Source organism: Micromys minutus (assembly GCF_963924665.1).
Source record: "Micromys minutus genome assembly, chromosome: 12".
In the NCBI taxonomy this organism is placed as follows: domain Eukaryota; kingdom Metazoa; phylum Chordata; class Mammalia; order Rodentia; family Muridae; genus Micromys; species Micromys minutus.
The window spans coordinates 53,491,718-53,503,682 of NC_137981.1; positions in this window are offsets into that span (position 1 = coordinate 53,491,718).

Genomic DNA, 11,965 nt, shown 5'->3' on the forward strand with positions numbered 1-11,965 from the left:
TGTCTCTCTGTATCGTCTTAATGGACTGTCCCCTCTTCTGTCCTGCCCCTGCCACCAGGGAGAACATTTAAACCTGGCAGAGTAACTGTGCTTCAAGCCCCAGAATGAGTCTAAATCCAAAGGTCATGCTGCTCTGGGGATGGAGGTCCCAGAATGCATCCCCATCCACAGGGTCATGAACCAGTGTGTGTGTGTGTGTGTGTGTGTGTGTGTGTGTGTGTGTAAAGGTCCCAGAACACATCCACAGGCCATGAACAGAACTCTGGGGACCAGTTTTACAGTAGTGCCCTCTGACGGACACAGAAGTCTGCCTTCACAGGTAATTTCAGGGGGCCAGGATGGGAAAGTGAACTCCAGTATATCATTTAACTGCCTCTTTCCAGCTTGTTGAGTACATCTGGAAATTTAGTTATGCTACAGTTCTGGGCTCACTTAAAAATAGCCCAAACTGCAGACCTGAGGCTGCAGAAGTGTCCCTCGTGCCCCAGGGATGCTAGCTTGGGGATGGGAGTGGACACTGATGTCCCACTAAAAATTGGGAGTAATATTTTCGTTTCCAGGACTCTAGAATGGTCTGACTTCCTGTCTCAAGGCTTTTTATTTGGGGTCAGTATGTGTTGCTTCACTAAGAAATCAAATTTCTTTCCTTTTCCTCTCCCTCTCTCTCTCTCTCTCTCTCTCTCTCTTTCTCTCTCTCTCTCTCTCTCTCTCTTTCTCTCTCTCTCCTCCCTTTCTCCCTCTCTTTGACTGTCCCTCTCTCTCCCTCTCTGTCTGTCTGTCTCTGTCTCTCTCAGTCTCTCTCTGTCTCTATCTCTCTGTCTGTCTCTGTCTCTCTGTTTCTCTCAGTCTCTCTTTTGGACAGAAGCTCAGACTCCATGGTTTTTAATCCATCTACTTTCCAGTTTTCATCACAGAGAAACAGTGGACACTGGATTGATAACCAGAATCTGAAATCAACCGGATTGGCTTTTCAGGGGTCAGGCATATGGTCCAGATAAGCCAGAGAGGCCTCTGTGGTCCAGCCTCCAGCTATTCTAACATGGTACCTGGTTAGTTGCAGGCTCAGTTTTGCAGCCTTCCTTGTTGGTGCTGCTGATGTTCTCTTGAGTCCAAGCCCAAGTATACGAAGAAACAGGAGCTGTTACAGCCCTGTATGCCTATGGGTGACAGTGGCCTATGGTACAGAAAACATCAGAGCAGGAAGGAATAGATCTGGTGTTCTGGACAGGATTTGGAACTAAATTAGTGTATTAACTCTCTGTCTCTCTGTCTGTCTCTCTCTCTTTCCCCTTCCTCCCCCTCTCCCTCCCTCTTCCTCTCCCCTCCTTTCTTTCATGCTTGCAGGCATATGTGCACCCATGTGTGTGTATTTGTGTGGAGGCCAGAGGCCAAACTCAGGCATTATTCCTTTGGAGTTGGCTGAATTGTCTAGTCTGGTTGACTATTGAGCCCCAGTGTCTTAGTCATGGTTTCTATTCCTGCACAAAATATCATGACCAAGAAGCAAGTTGGGGAGGAAAGGGTTTATTCAACTTATAATTTCACAATGATGTTTATCACCAAAGGAAGGCAGGACTGGAACTCAAGCAGGTCAGGAAGCGGGAGCTGATGCAGAGGCCATGGAGGGATGTTACTTACTGGCTTGCTTCCCCTGGCTTGCTCAGCTTACTTTCTTATAAAACCCAGGTCTACCAGCCCAGGGATGGAACCACCCACAATGGGCAGGGCATTCCCACCCTTGATCACTAGTTGAGAAAATGCCTTACAGCTGACTCTCATGGAGGCATTTTCTCATGGAGGTATTTCCTCAATGGAAGCTCCTTTCTCTGTGACAACTCCAGCTTGTATCAAGTTGACACAAAACCAGTCAGTATACCCAGTGATCCTGATGTCCCCCCATGTGTACTCATTGGTTGGTGTTTTAGTCCCTGAGAGCTCAGGGGGTGGTGTGGTTGGTTGAGATTGTTGTTCTTCCTATGGGGCTGCAAACCCCTTCAGCTCCTTCAGTCCTTTCTCTAACTCCTCAGTTGGGGTCCCCATGCTCAGTCCGATGGTTAGCTGTATGCATCTTCATCTGTATCAGTATGGATTTATTTCAGTTTTTATTGTTGTGCATGTGTGTGTGTGTGCAGTGCCCACAGAGGTCAGAAGAGAGCATAAGAACCCCCTCCCAGCTGGAGTTACAGACAGTTGTCAATTGCCCAGTGTGGGTGTGAAGGGTGTAACTCATGTCCTCAGGATGAGCAGCAAGTGTTCTTATGTCTGTCTGTCTGTCTTTATTGTACATCCCAATCCCTGTCACCGCAGTCCCCTCTTCACACAATTCCTCCTCTCATTAACTTCCTCTCCTCTGGGAGGGTGATTACCCCCCTCCCTTCCAGCATCTTCCCACATTAGCACATAAGTCTCTGCAGGGCTACATATGTGATTGTGAGGGGCTAGGTTCATCCCATATATGCTCTTGGTTGGTGGTTCAATCTCTGGGAGACCCCAAAGGTTCAGGTTAGTTGACTCTATTGGTCTTCCTGTGGAGTTCCTATCCCCTTCAAGATCTTTGATCCTCCAACTCTTTCATAAGAGTCCCGGAGTTCTGTCCAATGTTTGGCTGTGGGTCTCTGCATCTGTGTCAGTCAGCTGCTGGGTGGAGCCTCTCAGTTATAGCAAGTGCTCTTAGCAACTGAATCATCATTCCAGCCTGCTAATTCTTTTGATTGCTATGTGTACTTGAGCTAAATTGCTTTAGAGGAAGATTCATAACATGCTTTAAAAGTTTTTCCTTTACAGGGACTGTTTGGTGTTATTTTACTATTCATAACTGGATCAATTCCCTTCTTACTTTGGGGAAAGCTCCATTATATGAGTGTTGGTAGAGGACAAGACCTCACTAAAGGAAAAGGAAACTTTAGGACTCAGCCTCCTTGTTTTCTAAGCCTGACAGATACAGTCATAATCCAAGCGTAGGCATCCCTGAACACTGGAATTTTCAGAGTGCACCTGCACACTGCTCAGGAGATTTTTGTTCAGTTGCTGTGATGGTAGCAGAGGAATCAGATGTAGAGGAATACTAATCCAACATTATGGCTGCTTTTCAAGGGATCACATCCAAAGACTTGTGTGGCTGTCTAGAATGCAGACATGCCCTGGGTTACAGTATTTTGTGGCTGGAATACAGACATGCCCTTAGCACACACCTTTAATTAAAAAAATTAGGTAAAGTCAGTTTTCAGAAGGGAGCAGCTATGTTTGAAAGTGATTGAGGGACAAAGTGACACATGAGAGAAAGATCTGACAGAATGAGTCAGAGCTAGGGTACACCCAACTCTTACATGACAGACAGGAATGAGCGGCTACTTAAGAGCAGGGAGAGGGAGTCAGTTCAGCTGAGTGGAGTTTGGATTCTGTGCAGTAGAGTTGAAAGAGGCTAAGCAGAGCAATTCAGTGAGAAGCCAAGAGAAGCTGGATTGAATCAGTCAGTTTGGAGGAGGCATTTGAGTCAGAATGGCTGAGTTGAACCAGCCAGCCGGAGTTGAGAAAGAGCTGGAAAGGGTGAGCTTATTCAGCAGTAAGCCTCTGACACAACCATTATTTCTGGCAAATTAAAGTTTCTTTTACAATCAGATCTAGAATTGGTGCCCCCATTTGATGGGTGTGATGTGACTTCAGCTGTGTTCCTTCTGGGGTCTATTTGACAGTTCTGTAAGCTTGCCGATATACGCTTAATACATTTCCAATTAGCAAGGTGTGGCTTCTGTTGCCTCGAGCAGAAAACCTCCCCAGTTACATTTCACTCTGTCTAGCACATGCTGAACTCAATTAAGATATATTGACTGTCCTTGGATCCCAGTAAGTGATCAGCTCACTACTGTGATCCTGGGTGAACAGCCAGACTAATGGTCTGAACCAGTGCGTAGTAACCATATCAACAGTGAAGACCGAACCAATGAATGTGCTGAAGGTTTCCATACAGTTGAGGTGTTGTTCTTTTGAAGTTGGCAGCAGTCTGGACATGTTTAGGTGCATGCTGTGTGTGAGCTTCCCTGCTAGACTCTTTACTATAAGAGCAGTGAGTGATGGGGGATCATCAGGGCAATGGCTGCTTAGCTTTAGACGTTTTCATTGCTTGTTTATCTGTCACAATCAGGTTTGGAGGGCTGGTATGGTTTGGAGCGTAAGGTGGTCCAAGGTCAAGTGTGGGATTTGATTTACATCCTTCTCTGTAAGCTAAGTAGTTGGTCTGTTATTATTTCATGGAACCTAGCCTGGGATGTTTTGTAGCACATGTGTCTCATGGAATTTGGCAGAAGACAGAAGAATTGTGAGTTAGAGACTGTCCTGATTAGTATGTCTGTTAACTCCACACAGCCTCAGTTGAGAAATTGTGCAGATCAAACTGGCCGGTAAGAATCCATGTCTACAAGAGATTCTGTTGATTGTTAGTTGATGTAGGGGAGTCTAGCCTAGCAGTGGTATCTCTAGGCAGATGGTCCTGAAGTATATGAGAAAGGTAGCTGAGTACCAGGTAGCCAACAGGCCAGCCAGAGAGCAGCATCCTCTGTGCTTCTTGATGTATTTCTCAGCTGTGAAGTGAGCTCCTTGGATGTAATAATGCATAGTACAGCAAGTGGGGGCTGCCTTCAATTCCTGCTTCAAGTGTTCTGTCCTGATGTCCCTCAGTGGCGATTATCACCTGATAAGATGAATAAACTCTTTTCTCCCCTCTGATGCCTTTGGTTAGTGATTTTGATTTTTGATCACAGCCACAGATGTGAAGAAGTGGAATCAGAACAAAGGATGTTTATCGCACTTTGTACATATTTCAATGACGAGTTACTTATCTGGAGTTAAAACGAAGCTGTGTGTTTTTGTCAGCTCATTTGCTAATTCTGGAAAATTCCCATACTGCATTCTACCAGAACTTTAATGTATATGTGTTAGCTTTTAGTCAGGGCCTTGTGTGAACTTACCTTGATGAGCTTTAGAATCGGCTGCAGAGACAAACCTCTGGGCATATCCAAAGAAAAGGTTTGAGATTAGGTTGAGGTGGGAAGACCCACCCCAAATTCGTGTGTCACCATGCCATGGGCTGGGGTCTTGGAGTAGAAAATAAATAGCAAAAAACACCTCTCAAGTGAAAGGTATACGGTGTTTATTCCTTATTCAAATACTATCAAGGAAGCATTTTCGGAGAAGCCGGGATTTAATTAATATCACAAAGGGTGAAGAAACTGCAGAGAAAGTATTGTAAGGGAAGAAGACGTGGGAGGGGAGCTGACCGTGCTGCAGTGGAAGGCTGCTGAGCATTCATCAAGGATATTGACACAATGTAGGGGAAAAAGAAGTCAGGCTTAATGATTGAAATGTGGCTGAGGTCAGATTGTTGTGTGTGTGTGTGGGGGCACCAAAAACTTAAAAAAAAATTAGGCTAACGACCTACAATTATTTTTGGCAGTTGTATGTTGGTACTAGAGAATTGCTTTCCAAATACTTGGGAAAGACTAATTACATGTGCTTTAGGGGTTGCCTGTGAAGTGTCACTCATGGGATCACTGTTTGAACAGCAGACCCCAACTGGTAGGGTTGCTTGGGGGAAGTTATAGGACCTCATAGGCAAAGAAGGGTCATTGGAGGTGGGCTTTCAGAGTACAGCCTGTCCCCACTTTTAGTCTAGTCTCCATTTCCTGATCCATCGAGATGCAAGGAGTCTTGTGTTCCTGCCACCAGGCACCCAACGTCCCCATGATGTGGCTGTTTGAAGCTGTGCCTAAAGTAAGTCCTCCTGCCTCAAGCTGCATTTCTCAGGCACTTCATCACAGGGATGAGAAAGGCGAACCACACACCGAGGAGAGTGGACTCATGGGTATTCCTTCTTCAGAGATGCGTCCACTCAGCACTTCAGGATATGACCACACTTAGGAGCTTATTCTAAATTATCACAGGACCCCGAGTGTAATTACATGTGTCTTTGGAAGTAAACTAAGACACAAACAGAAACAGAGTGGAACCACACATAGCAAGGGAAACAGCGATGGCAAGGTGCAGCTACAAGCCAAGGAACACGAGGGTTGCTGGCACCAGGCAGAGTATATCAGGGGTCTCAGAAGGGGTTTCCCCTTGGGGAACCTCCCCCACCCACCATGCAAAGCTGGCAGCTCAGTCTTGCCTAGATGGTATTCAGGCTGTTACCTCTGCCAGGACTTCACAAGTGCCACTCTGGTCACACCTTGATCTGGGACATCGGGCCTTCAGAATCATGGCAGCATATATGTCCATTGCTTTAAGCTGTCCATTTGTGGTATTTCCTCGCAGAAGTCTCAGGAAGCTAGCATATTAGGGGACGTAGATTATTTAGGGCAAGGAGTCTAGAGATGGGGCAGCTGGCTCCTTGTGGGAAGTTTGCGACAATCTAAGTTATTTCTTTCCCCACCATTACTTCTTTGAATGTTCTGCTTTTTCAAACAAGGACTGCAGCATTTCCTTGTTCTAATTTTGCAAGAGCTCTACCTTCAAGATATGGATGCCTGATAGTGTTTCGATATCCATCATGGCTTCTGATGAAGTTTAATTCCCACTGTGAGACGTTAATAAGAGAAACTTAACCTTCAAGGGAATACGTGTATCCCAATGCTCAAGGAGAGGGGGTGGAACTAATGTAAGAGTGAGGGGCTAGGAGGGGTGCCGTTAGACACTGCCTTCGAGCCAGGGCATGACCACTGCACTCACAAACTCACAGGAGCTGTGGCCATCTGCATAAGACCCAGTCCATCGATACTGCAGCATGGATGGAGAGTGGTCCACGCACAAGGAAGAATATCCTACCCACATACTTGTGAAAAATCAATTAAACTCAGTGGGTCATTAAAAAGGACATGAAAACCAGGAAGGGGAGCATGTGTTGGGACAAAGAAAGGGTTCAGAGGGAATGGGGTAGGAAACAGGGGGAGACTATGGTCCACTACACTATATACTTGTATATACTAGGTACCTATGTGAAATTCTCTAAGAATAGATACAATGTTATTTAAAGGTTATTAGGTCATGAGACAGAGCCCCTGTTAACAAATTAATCCTTTCACAGTCTGATGGATTAATGATCAGTACATTGTCTGGATATAGTGCATGTTACAGAAACTGGTTTGATTTTGCTACTCAATTTTATCCCTCTCTGCACCTCGTCCCCTATGTCACAAGAAAAAAAAAATGCCACCATTAGGGGCAGACTCTTGACCTTGTATCTCCCAATCTGTTGAACCACTAGCTGACTAAACCTTTTTTCTTTATAAACTACCCCGTCTCTGGTAAATGGATACAGCAACAAAATTGGACTATGATGAAGATTACTGGTTGAAAATTTTTAATAGGTCAGAATTTTAAGCATCATGGCCTCTGAATCCCAGTGGAAAAGTTTAAACATGCAAAAAAAAATTAGTGAGGTTAAACTCATCCTTCTCAGATGAGTCCCTAAGGACCCAGGGACCTGCCCTGTACACTTGGGTATTTGATTTCCTTATTATTTTTGGTGTGGCCTAACCTCCTGGTGAGCTGGAAAGGACACACGGTGGAGTGAGATAGGGAATCTGAACACACAATTAAAGGTGACCCAGGCCAGTCTTGATGGTAACTACAACAACTAAGTTTTTAAGGTCTAGGGATTTTTAAACACTTATAAACATCACTTGTTTTAGCCCAGTGACCTTGTGAGTATACTGTCACCCACATATCCATAGTACAAAGAGAGCCACCTAAGCGCTGGGAGGCTAAGAGACTGGGTGTGGTCCCGTGGTTGGTAGAGGGATTTTTAGAATAGGAATTCAAGTCTGAATCTAAATCCTCAGCTGAAATCTTGGTACCTCATCATTTGATTTCCCCGCCATGGATAAAAACATAGTCAAAACTGTGCTGTTTAATGTCAGAAATGCCACCTCCAGTTTGGGTGAGTTTGCACACAAGCTCATGTAGTGTGGTCATGACGGAGACCAAGATCCAGGGTAAGTCAATAGAAATTTTCCTCTAGCACATTAGTTTTTGCAGAGGAAGAGATGGGTCAGTACAGGGAGTGCTTAATAGCTTTCATTTTTCTTTTAAGGGCAAAGAGTTTTCTAGGAAAAATAGCATTTCAAAGGTTGAGGCTGATTGCTGTGAGAAGAGAGAGGGAGAGAGAGAGAGAGAGAGAGAGAGAGAGAGAGAGAGAGAGAGAGAGAGAGAGAGAGAGAGAGCTTGATTTATGGGAGAGGCACAGAAAATGTGGTACTTGAATGACAATGAGGATCTGAAGCAAAGAGGCTTGTCAGACTGTGCTCAGGGCCGGTTTGTGTGAGCCCCGGCCAGGGATGGCCGAAGAGAATTGTTGAGTCACCCAGGAAGAGTGAGACTGACGTTTGAAAGAAGGCTAGAAAAACACAGGGCCAGGATGGGCAGGAAACTGTGAGCTCTTCCTTAGCATTACAGCTCACTCAACTCAGTTACACAATCAGTAGATATCTTTGAGCTCTTGCCGTACACTAGGCTTTGAATTAGATGGGAAGACAAACAAATTCTAACAGACACGACCAAATGGAGCTCTTACTCTATTGAGGCATACTAACTAATCTCAGCCAGCCCTCAAAATCCATGGTTCCTATACACATGGTTCTGACCAACTGTGGATCAGGCGTATTTGCAGAAAGTCTGGGGACGTGGTATGGAAGGTAAGACACTTGTTGCACAAGCGTAAGGACCTGAGTTCAGAACCCCAGCAGTTATGTAAAATCCAGATGCTGTGGGAGGTGCCTGTGACCTCAGTGAAGATAGGGCAGAGCCAGGCAAATCCCAGGGGCTTGATGGCAGGCTAGCCTAGCCATCCGGGTTCAGTGGGGGACCTTGCCTAACAGCTAAGGCAGACAGCGACAGTAGAAAGGCACTTGGCATGTACTTCTCATCTGTGTAGGCAAACACATGGGTGAGCAATCTCCCTCTCAACATGAACACATTCCATGCACGTGCACACACATGCACACACACTTACTAAAAGACGGGGGAACCTTTATCAGTTCTATGCATATATAGTCTTTCTCGTCACTAGGCTTTAGACAATAGAGCAGTTGTTCTCAGCCTATGGCTTGTAATCCCTTTGGGGGTTGAACGACTCTTTCACAGGGGCTAGGAATTTGATATACTATATATCAGATGTTTACATTATGATTTATAACAGTAATAAAATCACAGTTATGAAGTATCAATGGAATAATTTTGTGGTTGGGGGTCACCACAGTGTGAAGAACTGTAATAGATGGTTGCAGCTTTAGGAAGTTTTAGACAGAAGGTGCCTATTGAACGTATTTAACATATCAAAGCAGACTTGGTCTCCAGGTTCTCCCAGCATTCCTCAGTCCCTACCTGTTACAGATATGGCTGGCATATGCCACCCCCTACCCTGAACTTTTCAATCCAGGGGCTGGGCTTCCCCTCCCCCAGAGGCTCTTTCCTATACAATCCAGACATTTTGTACAATCTCTCTCTCTCTCTCTCTCTCTCTCTCTCTCTCTCTCTCTCTCTCTCTCTCTCTCTCTGTCTGTCTCTTTATATATATATATATATATATATATATATATATATATATATATATTTTTTTTTTTTTTTTTCCTCGCCTGAGTGTGCATGCTCCCCTTTCCCCTCCCCCATCTTCCTGTTTGCATGGCTATTTCCCTGGCCCTGTTCATTGAGACCAGTGAACCTGTCCCCAAATAAACCCGTTTTATGACTCTCAATTCAGCTTGAGTTGGCTTATTTCATCCGCCGCTGAGAGTCATTGCAATAGAACGTAACAATGACTAACGTTACATCGCATTATGCTCTTTGTTTTAAGTAATGCAGAGATGATTTGATGTATACAAGAAGATGTGTATAGCAAATGCACACATACTATTCTCTTGTAGGAAAGGGACTTGAACACATCTGGGTTTTGGTATATCCAAGATATCCATCATGGAGTCACACCCTCCCAGCCTCAGATATATATTTGCAAATTACACTTTTGCTTAACAATCTTGTAAGCAACCCAAGGAAGTGAGCGCTGCTACTAGAGTGCACACACAGGAGTTCTGAAGTGGCCTCGGCATCTGGGAGGGGCGGATGATGTTTCACAGGAGGCCTAAGGAAGAGAAGAAAGAGGTTAGAGAGATGGAGGAACTTCCCCAGGAGGCAGGCAGGAGGCACAGTTGAAGAAGCAGGGGCAGCTGTTGGAGGGGTGGAGGGAGTCCGGCTGAGGGCTTGGTGAGGAGAGGACTGTGTGCACAGAACATGGGGCTGTCAGTTTTAAGCAGAGAGGAACACACTGACTCCACAGAAGAGCAGAGGGCATTTTAGCCCAGCCCTCATTTGTCAGGATAATTTGTCACTTTCTCAGTTTTGTCCTTTTTGATTAAATGCCTTAGAGTCCCTCCCAGAAACATCTGTGGACAAAATAGAGCGTGAAGTTTGTAGAGGTTGGCCAGACTCCTTCTCCAGAGGCACCGCTGACACACACACTGCTGGATGTAAAAAGATGGAGCCAGGGGTCCATGCTGGTGACTCCAGAGTTCTTCTAGTCCCCATCAACTCCAACAGTCATGGAATGCTTCAGTGTTTGGCAAATTCCTATCAGAAGAGACTGGGTACCTGTGGCAGAGATGTTTGTAAAGGATGATCAGGAACCACTAGAGGTGAGCTGTCAGTCTAAGGGCCTGGTCAGTGTCAGCCAGTCAAATGGCTTTTGTATATGTACTCTCCCCAGAAAAGCAGGCAGAGCTGGTTCCAAATGGAAGAGAAAGGCAATTCAAGGGTCCCACCAGATGTGCCTCAGGTATAGAGCCAGGTAGCATTTATCACGGTCTCTTTACTCCCTTTTAGTCCCATCCTTAACCCAGCTGACAGATGGCACCCCAGAAGAGTAGGTTTAACTGGCCTGAGGGTTTATTCTGAAAGCCAACTTGATTGGATTGAGAGATGCCCTAGGAGATTTGTAAAGCACACTCCCGGGTGTGCCTGTGAGGGTTTGCTAAAGATGATTAGATCACAGGGGTGCTCAAGTAACTTGTGTTTTATTCCATGGGTGGCTAAAAAAAAAAAAAAAAAAAAAAAAAAAGGAACAGACTATTGGTATCTGGTAAGATGTGAAAATCAGGACCTAGTTGGAAGAAGAGTGTGATTGCGAGTGTGTGTGTGGGTATGTGTGAGAGTATGTGTGTGAGTGTGAATATGTATGTGAATGTGTGTGTGTGAGTATGAGCTTGTGTGAGTGTTAGTATGAGTGTGTGTGTATGTATGTGAGTGTAAGTATGTATGTGAGTATGTGTGAGTGTGAGAGTGTAAGTTTGTGAGTGTATGTGTGTGTGTGAGTATATGTGTGAGTGTGAGAACGTGTGTGAAAGTGTGTGTGTGTGAGTGTATGTGTGAGTGTAAATGTGTGTGTGAGTGTGTGTATGTGTGTATGTGTGAGTGTGAGTGTGTGTGTATGTGTGTGACTATGTGTGAGTATGAGAGTGTGTGAATGTGTGTGAGTGTGAGTGTATCCTAAAGGGTGGATCTTAATCCTAACCCTCTTTTGGTATTTCTTTCTGCTTCTTGGTTACCATGAAGCAAGTCGTCCTTGCCCCATATTCCTACCACCATGATGTTCAGTCTCACCTCAGGCTGAGCAGCAGATCCAGCTGAGTGTGGACTGAAGCCATGATCCCAAACGAGTCTTTCTTTTCTGTAATTTACATTCTCAGGTATTTATCACAACGGTAAAGAGTCTAGCACACGTGGGAATTGCTCTGATAAGGAAATGAAAAGCAACCCACATTCTCCCTGCTTCCACTATGCATATGCAGGTAGTGGACAGACGTTAGGACTGGGTTCTATCCATTCACTGTGACTCTGTAACAGAACTCAGATTATCACTGCCACGGTAAGCACCATTCCCCGCTGAGCATCTCACCAGTCCTGGAGGATACTTCGTAGGCTTGAC